Genomic DNA, 14461 nt, shown 5'->3' with positions numbered 1-14461 from the left:
GAACAGTTATAAGTTACATCAAAATTTTATAACAATTTTATTTCATTTCATTACTAGGATATTTCCCTCGCTTTAATTACCCGAGGTAATATTTTAAACGCTATTTGGTGTGAAAATCATTGATACTGCGACGTCAATAGTACCTTAAATGCGAATTCAATAATGTTTCCCCATAAAAAGGACCGATGTGAAGGATGATAAAACCTGTATTTACACTGATTGCAGTAATATATCATAGGAGTGTTGATGCTATTGATTATCATAAAAGCAACATCAGCGATGATGAACGAGATACAGCCGATCCTCCCGTTGATAAGCGCTGCAGGAACGGCGACAGCGAAATTTATCGTACGCTTGCCACACGGAGCAAACACACCGATGCCAGCAAAGACAAACAACGAAGAGCGAAAATATATATACAATGATACGAGAAGTTTTATAGGAATAAATATTTTTTATATATTTATTTGTTATTATTATTATTATTATTATTTTTGCTAAATCTACGACCTTTTGGTGTATGTATTATTTTTTTTCCCTGTGTCTCTTTATAACCAGCTCATTAGACAACCTCATGCCTTATTGCAGCTCCGGCGATCAACGCAGGGTCAGACGAACACATGGTGTGATCTGGAACGCGAGTCATAAATCTGGGATCGGGTCAAAGGTTAAGTAAGATGTCAAGACGTCAGGGTGTTCTAACATGGCGACACCTACACTCGCCCGCCCACCTGTAAGCACTGGGCGAGTGGGATGGGCGTGGGGGAGGGCGAGGGCGGGAAGGAGGGCGGGGTGAGAAGGGTTGTAAATGCGAGAGGGATTGGCATGGCTCAGAGTATAGAGATATAAAAGCAGAGGGGAAAATAGTGATCAGGAAAACGTGGAGAAAACGACCGGAAAAAGACAAGGAAACAAATAAACGAAAAAGAAATTAAAAAAAAGAAAGGAAAACGTATTAAGACTTTCTACTTTTTTCCTCGTCGTCATGAGCTACTTAACATTTTTTTCTACGCTCTCTGCTCTCCTTTTCTTTCGTACTACGACCTCCTCTGCTCTGGCTGGTCACGACTGAACGATGTGTGGGGCCCCCTGGTGTAGTGTGACCTGGAGTTGGCTGACCTGGTGTGGTGCCATTTGGTGTGATGGGGGATGGTGTGATTTGCTCGTTCAATTGTATATTCTGAGATACTGTGGTTTGGTGTGGCTTGAGGGCGTGAGGCGTGGGCGGTTTGGTGTGCAAGGTCTAGAGACAGTAATGACAGTTATGTTATCTTGTGTATACTCTACTATGGTTTAAGTATGTTTATTTGGAGCATATAATTCTGATAAAGTATATGAAAATATGTATATCATGCTAGACAGTATATGATTAGTCAGATGATGAATACAAGTATTTATTGAGACGGCGTCACATATTCAAGTGTCATGTGTGATAGTGTTCGAATATTTATTTTTAATGATTAATTTCTGCATTCGCGAGTCGCAGTTTGGTCTAGTATGAGTATATTAAGCGTGTGCACTGTTATCTAATGTGTGTTATCGTTGTGTAAGGGAGATGTTATCTGATGTGTGTTATCATTGTGTAAGGGAGATGTTATCTGATGTGTGTTATCATAGTGTGAGGAAGATGTTATCTAATGTGTGTTATCATAGTGTAAGGGAGATGTTATCTAATGTGTGTTATCATAGTGTGAGGGAGATGTTATCTAATGTGTGTTATCATAGTGTGAGGAAGATGTTATCTAATGTGTGTTATCATAGTGTGAGGGAGATGTTATCTAATGTGTGTTATCATAGTGTGAGGGAGATGTTATCTAATGTGTGTTATCATAGTGTGAGGGAGATGTTATCTAATGTGTGTTATCATAGTGTGAGGGAGATGTTATCTAATGTGTGTTATCATTGTGTAAGGGAGATATTATCTGATGTGTGTTATCAGTGTAAGGGAAGCGTTATTTAATGTGTTTTCATAGAGTAAGGGAGATGTCATTTAGTGTGCGTTATCATAGTGTAAGGGCGATGTTATCAAGTGTGTTTTAATAGTGTAAAGGAGATGTTATCTAATGTATGTTATCACTGTGTGAGTGAGGTGTTTTCTAATATGTGTTATCATAGTGTAAGAGAGATATTATCGAATGTGTGTTCTCATGCTATTACTGAATGTGTTTTAGTACAATCTTTTCAGTTTCATACCATGATTTTTTGTAATATAAAACCAAGAATATTATTACATGTCATAGCGAAGGCATTAAATCTTCAGAGATATGTCATGTTCATTTCACAAACAAGAAATCAATTAACTCTAAATTAGGCCTCACTTATATGTCTTCCCATAACCTTGTCTCCCTATGACCTCACAGACCTCTGGACATTTCACCATTTTTTTGTCACCCTGAAAGAGCTTCCGATCCGGCCGTCACCCGCAGCGATATCTCACCCTCTTGTCCTGTCAGTGTTCGGCTTAGTTGGCCCACGGAGAGAGAAACACCCCCCCGTCTATCTCATTCTTATGGCAGGCTTTCGTGCAACCTGTCAGCCTGAGGGGAGGGGGGGAGGGGGATGGGGAGGGGGATGGTGATGTGATTATTTAACTGGTTATCGAAATTTTTCCCTTGGCAAATAATTTCATCAGACTTGCCTGCAACTCTTCATTAAACGTGTTTAAATATTAGCTGGTTGACTTTTTTTTGTTATATAAGAAAGACAGATAGCTGGGAAGAAATTGAGAGCGAGCGAGCGAGCGAGAGAGAGAGAGTGTGCGTGAGAGAGAGAGAGAGTGTGTGAATGAGTGAGAGAAAGAGATGAGAGAGAGAAAGAGAGAAAGAGAGAGAGAGAGAGAGAGAGAGAGAGAGAGAGAGAGAGAGAGAGAGAGAGAGAGAGAGAGAGAGAGAGAGAGAGAGAGAGAGAGAGAGAGAGGGAGAGAAAGAGAGAGAGAGAGAGAGGGGGGGAGAGGGGGGGAATACGTGCACATCAACATATAAACGCGATTCATCAGCCCCAAGACGCAGATTACATTAATCTATCTTAGCAAATTCCAGGCCACTCAAGGTATCACCTCCTGAGCGAGTTTTCAACGCAACGAACAGATACAAATAACACAGGAGATGACGTATGAAAATACAGGGGAAGTCTACGAGTCATTATTATTTTTAAAAAGCGAGACAAGAGAGAAACAAACAAATCAATGTGATTATAACAATAACTGAGCTAAAGTAAATACATATTACGTCCCTCATTTAGAACCGGTCGGATGCACTTACCTGTTATGCTGCTGTACGAGATTTCAATACTATAATTGATTTTCAATATATATTTTACATAATTAAGTAATTCTGATTTACATGAACACATGTTCCTCCGTCGTGTTTATTTTCTTTTACAGCAAGATTGCCAAGCTTCCTACGGCAGTGTTACCATTCACTGTTTCGAATTATTGCATTGCCACGTGGAAACCTTGGTAATCCTTTGCAGACATCGAAAAAAACTCATTTTAAGAAAGCATTCATTCTCGACGCAAATTCGTTATTTTCCTTCTCTGTCTTTCTCGCATTATTTTTTTTGTTCCTCACATGTTCATTTCCTGTCCTTGACCTGTGTCAGATCATGGTAGCATGGTAGTGGAATTGCTAGCTTAGGTCAGATGAAACGCTCCTATGACTTGCATTGGTTATATTGCCGAGTGGTTATACAAAAGCAAAAATAGTCGTTGCTATTGTCGACTTCTTACAAAAAATATTTGTCCGCATATCGATATAGGTTAGAGTGATGATCTCAGCAACTAGGAGAACCAGGTAAAATGTGTCCCTATTCCTCGTATTGCTGTACCGCATTAGCTTATATATAAAAAAAAAAAAAAACAATGAGCTAAAACGCTTTATCTGACTGCTTTCAAAGGGCACACATTTATATTTCAGAAAGTAATCTAAATAATGCGCAAATGTATTTTTTCAGTACTGCTTCAATGCATCACTAAATGAACGATTCCTTTGTGGTGTTCGCAAAAGCAGAGAAGGAAACCATTTACCGATACAGTCGTGCAAGAATTTCCTTCCCGCCCGTGAATAATGAGGCGGCCACGAATTTGGTAAGTCTTTAAAGCCATTTAAAGAAAGGCATAGATAAAGGGGGAAGCCTTAGGAATCAATGCTGCATATCTTAATTTAATTAGATGTGCTTCCGAGAACTCGGGAGTCCCATGAAAATTTCACAATATTCTGCTTTAATTTGACTGCAAAACATCACGCGGATATTCATTATCATTTACAGATTTTAAAATAGTAAAACCAACCATTGTTCATGCTTATCATGTTATGTAACTACAACACAAACAACAAGAAATTTGGTTGATACAAATGAGTTATACATTAATAATACGAAAGAAAACTTACGCCAACGATATATAGCATAAAAGACTGACATCATATCCCCGCCATTCGCGCCCGCTGCAAGTGAATGAATCCTGCTTGCCATTATCGCTGTCCAATAACCACGATTTATAAACCATTCATCACCTTTCCTCCACTCCGGGTCCTGGCCTTAGCTAGAACCATCTGCGTGTTCTCACCTGCGGTGTTAGGAAATTAGAATATAAATTTCGCAGATAAAGGATTGAAGGGAATTTTCAGCAAAGTATCGGAACATTCTGGAACCGCTTCGGATGGCACATTTACCCGGGCTCGCGTACCCCCCAACGACCCGCTTTGACTTTTATGTAAGATCGTGAGCATAAATACCTATTAAGGATTTCCATAATGAGGATTATAATCATAATTACACGAGGCAATCATAAAGGCGACCCGACCCGAAATTATTGGGCGAATTTCATTCTAACCGAACGTCCCCATTGCATGTAACCGAGCGAGAACACGATATATGGAGCAATTTCATGTCCGTAATGGAATTAGTTCGGGAGATCCGCGGGTGATATTGTATGGATATTTGGAGTCATAATACATCGCCTAGTTTATTCAAGTACGTTCGGATGATTTGAAGAGTATAACCATAAATTATATGATGCTGGGTAATGTTATTGTAAAATTAGAAATGTTTACAGTGTCGAGGGTTTCGTGTAACAAAGAAATTGCCCATTTCAGCGGGTAACGACCGTCAAACAATAGCCTAAAGACTACTACATTGTTAGCCTAGAGACGGTTAACATGCTAACCACAGGACTACTTGACTGTTTACCTACGAGCTTCTAGATAATTAGACAGAAGCAACAGCTCGTTAACCCAGTAAGTATTAGACTGTGCCCTCGTGATGGATAGTTATGAGACGTCCAAAATGCGATAAGTAATGCCGAAGAGTTTCATTAGTAACACTGGAGGCTCTAACAAACAGCACAATGAGAATTAGTAATTCAAGACTTCGCAAAAGGAACCCGCAAAAATAACAAGAGACTCGAGTAGATTTGCATTTATGTATTGATGACACACGCCACCAATAACTACGACGCCCTCTGTCCCTAAAAAACACCACTGACCTGGCAACAACAACATGGCCACCGCGTCACCAGGGGCAGATTCAAAGGATATTAAAGATATCAAAAGGATACTTAATGACTAGTCAAAAAGGAGAGATAAGAATCAAGAGAACGCGGCAGTCTCAAGAGCAGGTCTTGCTACTGAAAACCTGTTATGATAAAAGGAATTGATGATTTAATAACTTTGATATTACAAAATTACACAAATGTTTGATCACAGGTGATCCTGGGCAGTTCTGACATTGATCTGACAAGGCTGACAAGAAGTGACCTCCAAGAGCAACACTGACCTCCGATACCAGCACCAGCAGGTACGAGAGGGCCTCCAGGTACCCAGTGATCCCAGGTATTAATTAGTTGTCCCGGGGAGGCAGTGGGGCTTAATTTGGCACGGAGTTACTTTGACCTCGTTCCCCCCCCCCCCCCTGGCCCCTACGGCGGGCTTGAGCTTTTATATCTCCATTCCTCCTTTATTTGTTGCTTTCGGCCGACGGGAGGAAACGAGTCGATGTAGAAGATATATGGAATGGGAACTGCATAAGTTAGAGATAATTATTAGATTAATCAAAACAAATTGTAAGATAAAGCAACTGGATGCTAGCCACCCATTACAGAAAACAAAGAACAATGTAACCAGAGGGAAGACCAAATCCACTTCCCACTCCTTGTTTTTGGCTCTAACCTCATCAAGACGATCCCAAGGGCCCGCGTGTTCTCTAAGAATATAGTTACAAATAACCCAAAGGAAGCAAGAGATATACATCACCGAGTTGGTGGAGCCGGCTGGGGGGGTGGGGTAGGCCCAACATCCCCCTACCCCACGCCGCTATATCCTGCGCGCGATTCACTGCCACCGCCACTGGCAGTACGACTTCAGAATAATAATTGTTTGTTAATGAACCCGTGTGGGTTGTTTCATGTGTCCTCTGTATGCTAATGAAGGGTAAGTACTTAATTGAGATATTTTCGTGATTGCAGAAGCAGAAGGAGGCCGGGGCGGAACGGAATAAGACACATGCGGAATATAGCATGACGCGATTGCGCCGCCGGATCGGTGAGCCGACGAGGAAAGCCGACAGGTAACTTTGTTTTCTTCTTTATCATCACTTATTTGATTAATTTATATCTGAGCTGATTATAGCAAAATGAACCCAAGATCAAACTTGTTCCACTTGTCCGAACAGGCAGGTGGAACACGATATTCAAGAGGGAAATACTTCAGACAATAAATGTAGAGGGATCTAATCGTCTCATCGAGTCATAAGTCAGCGTGAGGCGAGGCGATCGCGACGGCAGAAGTGACAGCGATGATGAATGCAGCTGCGATATCAGAGGTGGCTCGAGTGTCCAGCGCGGTCATGGTGACAGAGGTTATCGCGGCTGCGTGGGAGATGCCGTCGGATGCACAGCCGCGCTGAGGGCGTTGCAAGAAGGGGATGAACTTGCGACCACAGAGAAAATGGATTGATTTGCGGGCGTGGATCGGTTCAAGTGCCGGAGTCGGTGTACAGCGGCTCGAGTTATAGGGGTGGCGAGCAGTGTCTGCTGACGTAGCAAAAAGAGTATAATATAGTGTAAATCGGATTGTGGGCTAGATTGCGTGCGTGGTTAAAGGTGTGGTGCCGAATGAACCTGGAGATGTTTATAGCCAAGAATGAGGGTTCAGCCAAGAAGGTATAGTGATCAAGCTGAGGGTGTGGTGTAAAGACATCCAGCCTGAAAGTGTAGTGCTGATAGACTGAAACTGAATTACGAATGGTAAAGAGGACTCCTGGTCTGAGCGCTGCATAACTAGAGCAATATCCTAATTGTGTTGCAGACGCGGTCAAGGCGTAGGTTTCGTGAGGCATGATGAAAGGAGGGGGGAGGGGGAGGGGGGGCTCTGGACGGGGAAGGGGGAGGGGGAGGGGGGGTTCTGGACGATATACATCATGCACAGATTGTCAGATCTGTGTTCTGCGGATTGATTTACAGACGAGAAATGATATGCTCTGATTGACACTAATGCACCGTCGAAAGGCGATTACACAGCAATAAGAATTTGATTTACCAACTTTTATATATTAGACATCATTGATATTAAGTCGACTTTCGCAACATTTCCAACTGCAGTTTCATCCTTACATACATGTTGGTAACATAACCTTTCAATCCGTCGACGAGATGAAACTGCTTGTGGAAAAAAAAACAGCTTCGGGTCATAATACCATTAAGATGTAAATGAATCCACGACACTGACACTGATTCATGATTTGTTTTGATTCTAATCGAGATGAAGCACCGATGGTCCTGTTAACCGCATAGTCCAGCCAATGCAAGCAATGGAGACACGGCAATCGTCCGTTTAATTGCAAAGAGGTTGGGCGCGCTGGGGACGCCTCACGATTTAAGCGCCCCCTCTCATCGCTCGCAAAGTTAATGTCTTTTGTTTCCAGGTAGTGCAGTCTGCCAATGAACAGCGGGGGCGCTCGTATCGGGTGAACATTTTTGCGAGCATATGCAAAACTGTAACAACATGATTCAACAAAGGATCCTGGAGAATATTAGTCTTCATTTTGAACACTGGATTCACCTGCATGTTTTTTCCTTATCTTTTCTGTATTATTACTATCATTATTATTATCATTATTATCATTATTATTATCATTATTATTATTATTATTATCATCATCACCATTATTATCATACCTACCATCATCATTATCCTTATCACTTATTTTCATTTTCATTATCATTAGTATCATTATTATTATTATTTTTATCATCACCATCACTATCATCATCATCATCATCATCGTCATCATCCTCATCATCATAATTTTTATTGTTTCTATCTGAATTTTTATTTTTGTAATCATCGCTTTTACCACTAATATTGTTATTATCGATATTAATAATTCATGTAATCATTATGATAATGATAATAAAAAGGGTTATAATAATAACCGTATCAATATTAATTATCAACACAATACCTATCACCATCATCTCCTAATGATTATAATTATAACTATTCCTTATTATCATCATTTCCAAAATTATTCTCATACCTTCCCCTCCGTCTTTCACTTTCATCATATTCTTATGAACACCCAGTCTATCAACACCGTCGGCGCGAATCAGGAAGATAAACAAGATTAAAGCACGCACGACATTGTTGTTAAAAGTCAGAAGACTCGTCACGTTAAGGAAAACTTGGATCTATCTTACTTACTTGACTTGCTTGTTTATTTTATTCACAGAATACTTCGATGTTTTTATTTTATTCAGGAATTTAAGATTCTGAAGAAAGTTCAGGTACCATGAAGGCCATGGTCGGAAGGGTATTTGTCATTTTTCGGAATACATGAAGGACGGGAACGCTGGGCTACTTTTAAACACACGTATCACAAAATTGGCAGCCCTGCGCACGGGCGATAGTTACGGCATGATTATATCACACGCAGGAAAGATGACTACCCTCGATAGCTGTGAAGGAGGTACCTTAACATGATACCAGTAAAGTTGGTAGTCTTGAAACAAGGTTAAGAATGATATTAGCCTTATGGTATAACGAAGTCGTCAGGGCTCTGCGGTTGGCAGCATGACATATGGTGGTGCGGACGGTGCAGTCCGAAGGCGGAGGTCATATTACAATTGGGATATTCTAGTCATGCTTATCGGCTCAGCATCTCCGAATCATTCATGGAAGTATGATTGGCGAACCTATATTCGCCATAACGCAGCTGGGGGCCCTACATCATATATTGAGGTTTAATTCGCAATCATGAATCACTGATGCAGGTAGCGGCAAATGGAATAGGAAGTCGGACAGAAATGGACTGCGGGACCTTTTAGAAACTCCCTGATGTTACACAAAATTAAAAGTGTTTGCTTAGTCTTCTCGGTTCCTGAATATTGCATTTTCGCCCGGGTTGGATGGCGGCCAAACAGCTTCGGCATGTTCGGGGTTAGCGATAGCACCCCCTGACATGCATGGCAGTTATGGTGGCGTGCATGTGTCGCGCATGACAGAGGGAGGGGATAACCACACGGTGGCAGAGAAGCGAAAGTCGACCGGCCGTACATCATAGGTCGCCTCCCCCACCTGGCCCTCTCCTCGCCCCCCCCTCTGCTCTCCTCTCGCCCCGCCCACGAGGCCCCCCGAAGGCTACCTGATGAAGGCATAATACGCGGCACGCATGCGAGGCCATCCTTCGGCTCGAGATATTACATTAAGGCAAACACGGCGAGCATCCTGGGCGGGTCAATCCAGAACTTTGATAAGCGGCGAGACGTCACGGCGGCGAGGCGGGCATAGCTCAGCCGGCAGCCCCCGCCTCCCCGCCCACGCCCGCAATGCCTCACATATCTCGCCTTCGCACGCCCGTCACGAGCTCGTATTTTATATTTACTTTCGAAACCGATAGTGTGTTAGAGGGGGTGAAAGGGAGAGAGGGAGCGGGGCCTGAACATGAAGCTAAGAACTTGTTTACAGAAGACCGTTTTCAGGGGTAGAGAAGGAGGCTGGTGGGCTGAGGGAAGTAAACCAACATAAATTCAAGGAATCTCATATAAAGAAACCATGTAGCAATGACTATAATATGGCAGAATAAGTTCAACAAAGCATCGTAGTCTAACCGGTTGATGACAAAATACCAATCAGCGAAGAATCAAGTAGCAAAATTTTAAATTGTTCACGATAGTCTTTCGACGCGCCATTAAACCTGCTTGAAGAAAGTTAGAAGAGAAGTTACGCTTGTAAGAATCTATGCATGGATATTTGCTTGTCTGCTCTGGTGTTTGTAGTTGAAGAAGTAAATATGCATCAATTCATGCAATCGTGCATGGGCTAACTTAATTGTTTATGCATGCATGGACGTATTAAGTATGCACATGTACAATTGTACATCTAAGTTTATAATTCCGACTTCCATCTATGTTGATTTCAGAGATACGATCACATGTAAAATCAAAAGAAGAAAATGAAAAAAAAAACATTCGAAAGTTTAATCACATTTGCATTTCTTTCAGATTCGACCAACGCGATCTCAAAGAACATACTGTAGACCCCTTGGAGCAGGCGAGCGCTGATTATCCATCGGTACGCTGTGGCGCAAAATAACACGAATGTTTTCTCAGTTACTGGTCAAAGGCTGTAAGAAGGTTCGCCGGGGAGCCAACCGTCTGAAAGATGTTGGGACACGACCGGGGAATCTTAATAGTGTAAAGAATAAGAGATGGAGAGGGAGAGGAAGAGGGGAGGAGGAGGAGGAGGTGGGGAAGGGGAGGGGATGGAGGGGGTGGGGAGGGGGAGGAGGAGGAAAGGAAGAGGGGGAAGGAAAGGGAGGGGATAGGAAGAGGGAGAGGAGGAGAAGGAGGAGGAGGAGGAGGAGGAGGAGGAGGAGGAGGAGGAGGAGGAGGAGGAGGAGGAGGAGGAGGAGGAGGAGGAGGAGGAGGAGGAGGAGGAGAGAGACATAGAGAGAGAGAGAGAGAGAGAGAGAGAGAGAGAGAGAGAGAGAGAGAGAGAGAGAGAGAGAGAGAGAGAGAGAGAGAGAGAGAGGGAGAGAGATAAAGATAAAGATAAAGAGAAGGAGAGAGAGATAGATAAAGAGAAATAGATGGATAGATAGAGAGAGAGAAAGAGAGCGAGAAAAGCACGAAACACACAGGCTTTGCAATGTTACTCTTATTTGTGTCAGTCTCATTTAGCATTCAGTCGCGATGCCAATGTTTCCATCAAGATAATTTATGTGTCTGAGAAAAAAGGGAAAGTCCGAATGCAAAAATCCGCAGAGAATACATCACTCTTCATCATCAGCTCAGTAAAGTAACGGTACTTCTGACAGGCGAAACATCTAAATCAGCGGGTCACTATTATTTGCATATATTTCCATGCTTCCTGTTTTATTCTCATAATTCTAACAATTTCTGACACTGACGACCAAGGCCTTAATAAGTTCGAGGCTTTGACACCGACCGACAGCTTTATCCCAGTTTCACAGATATATTCCCCGAAGCATACATGGTAAGGCTTGTATATTCAGCTTCATTAACCTGTAGTAACCCTCGGCCCCTTGATGACCGCCAATGCCGAGATATCCAGAAGATTTGCAAGTCTTCAGGCTCAGTCCACCATGACTGGACACGGGAATGTTGCTCTGTCATCAAAAATAACATAATTTCAGTGGGTGGTCAACCTCGGCGCTGAGATTAACATTCCTGGAGGCCGTTTGACAAATGGCTCTTGTGAAGAACACAGGTTTGAGAGCGTGGGACAAGCTGGCGTCACTAGAAAGGCTTTTACTAGATGGTGGCTTTTATCTTATCGGCAAGGAAACCCTGGAAATATGTTAGTTCTTAGAAAATCTTGCCAACCTGTAATCTATTGAAGTTTGAACAAATTGTTCACGTCATCTTATATGAGATTATGTTTAGCTTGGTTATGATCTTTGGTCTCCCTTCAAACATTGTGAAAAACATGTCAAAACTAAGAAGATAATAAAAGCGTGTTTTCCCCCCAAAACATTTGTTAACTCGATTGTATATAAAAAGCATGGCTGAAGGTACGCTTACCTTGCTGAGAGTTATAATGATGCTCACTTATCCAGTGGTAAACTCATATGTATGCTTTTTTGTGTATTTGATTTGCCAATAGATTACAATATAACACATCACATTACCTCGAATAGATAATATAACACGTCATGGTAGTGATTCTTTGCCTGATGTGATGCTGCACATTTGCAAATAAATTGTGCACATTTCTTGCTACTATTCAAAGGTAGAGAGCCAACAATCTTCCATTATTGCTGAATGATAACAGATCTAACCTGATATTACAGTATATAAAATTATTCTTGATGAAACAGATGTCGGAGCTAAGATGTCAGTGCCCGACTGGAGGTTAGAACACGAAGCAGAAAAAAAAAACAATTGGAAGGAGAAAAGAGAGAAAGAGAAGAAGAGATAAACACAGATGAAAGATTGAGAGAGAAACAAGGAAAGAGATATGTATACGAGGATTAAGAGAGAGAGGGAGGTAGGGAGGTAGGGAGAGAGAAGGGTTATTAGAAAGAGAGGAAATGTGGGAAGGAGGGAGATAAAGGAGAAAGAGAGAAAGAGAAAGAGAGAGAGAGAGAGAGAGAGAGAGAGAGAGAGAGAGAGAGAGAGAGAGAGAGAGAGAGAGAGAGAGAGAGAGAGAGAGAGAGAGAGAGAGAGAGAGAGAGAGCAGAAAATAAAAAAGAGAAGGTAGACGAGAGAGATAGATAGATAAATAAATAGATAGATAGATAGATAGATAGATATATAGATAGATAGATAGATAGAGAAAGAGAGAGAGAGAGAGAGAGAGAGAGAGAGAGAGAGAGAGAGAGAGAGAGAGAGAGAGAGAGAGAGAGAGAGTAGAAAAAAAAGAGAAGGGAGACGAGAGAGAGAGAGAGAGAGAGAGAGAGGGAGAGAGAGAGAGAGAGAAGAAAGAGAGAGAGAGAGAGAGAGAGAGAGAGAGAGAGAGAGAGAGAGAGAGAGAGAGAGAGAGAGAGAGAGAGAGAGAGAGAGAGGAGAGAGAGAGAGAGAGAGAGAGAGAGAGAGAGAGAGAGAGAGAGAGAGAGAGAGAGAGAGAGAGAGAGAGAGAGATTAAGAGAGAGGGAGAGAGAACAAAAAAAAACAAAAAGAGAAGAGAGACGAGAGAGAGAGAGAGAGAGAGAGAGAGAGAGAGAGAGAGAGAGAGGAGGGGGGAGAACAAAAGATTGAGATATCCAAGAGGCGACAGTGATGACAAGCCTCTGGTAAGTACGTCATCACAACCACCCTCCCTTCACCATCACCAATCACATCACCTCTAATTTGCTACTTTGATGACGTCATTCTTCGCCACGATTATGATATCAGTTTGACAAGCGAGATTGGCGTGAGATGATTCGCAAGATGATTGGCGTTCACATGTTGTTCTCGCGCCTGCTCTTTTTTTTTTTTTTTTTTTTTTTTTTGTGGGGGGGGGGTACTCTTACGTGTATAGATAGAAATCTATTCAGACTTATTTCCAAGGAGATCCGCGCACAAAGGATTAATCCTTAACGAATTGTATTTCTTTTAAAGATTCTATTTCGACATGGATCGAAGCAGCCACTCTAACAATTTCACTCAATACTGCAACATGTAATACAACATTGCAACCTTAACAAAAACACGGAAGGAGAATAAGGCCTCCACTTTCAACTTGTGATGCAATCCCTCGGGCATCGGAGCTCGCGCCAGATGTATGACAACCTACAGCCAACAATTATGTCAATCATAAGTTCGGCGAGGTAATGCTATAGTCTGTCCGGCGAGTGAAGAGTTTTCTGTGTTTGTTTACATTTCGAAGTCGAGGCGCGCGCTGGATACCGATTCCCATCATCGTTTCGATATCGTGGCATCATTCTTCTAATTATTGCTAATTTTATCTTTTACAGCTATCTCCATTGCCATTGGGAAATAAGTAAGTAATACGTATTATCATTAAGAAAACGAAGAAAGTGATCTTTTATCGGTATCAGCATTTAATCAGTTGTCCGATTACGAGTTCGTTGGGCCAACTATACCTGATTAACCTCATCTCCGTACGAATGATAATGCATAAACATATTTCTAAAATCATTTGCTTACTGTCCAAAGGACATGACCTCTTCGATGGACATTAACTTAATCGCATTAGCTACAAGACAACGAGAACAACGAACACTTACATAGCATCACGAAATGAAGATATCGGGCGCGATAGAGCAGGAAATCATGACGGCTCTGTTGTGAAAACCCCATCCCGCGCGCCCGTGTTTGTTGCTGTTGGGGCTCCGGGGTCCGCTGGCGGCCGCGACCCCTGCGCGGTGGGGGCCCCTCGCGCAGGCCCGGAACGGTGTCCTGCGTGACTCTCTAGGGTGGTCCGTGCCTCCGCCTCCCCCGGGAGGGATGTTACAACTCCCCCGGAGGCATCCTAGGGAGCACAGGTGGCTCCCCGAGGCC

Source organism: Penaeus japonicus, unplaced genomic scaffold, assembly GCF_977035675.1.
Source record: "Penaeus japonicus unplaced genomic scaffold, GWHDUDI00000001_assembly GWHDUDI00000011, whole genome shotgun sequence".
NCBI lineage: Eukaryota > Metazoa > Arthropoda > Malacostraca > Decapoda > Penaeidae > Penaeus > Penaeus japonicus.
This window is presented reverse-complemented; position numbering follows the sequence as displayed.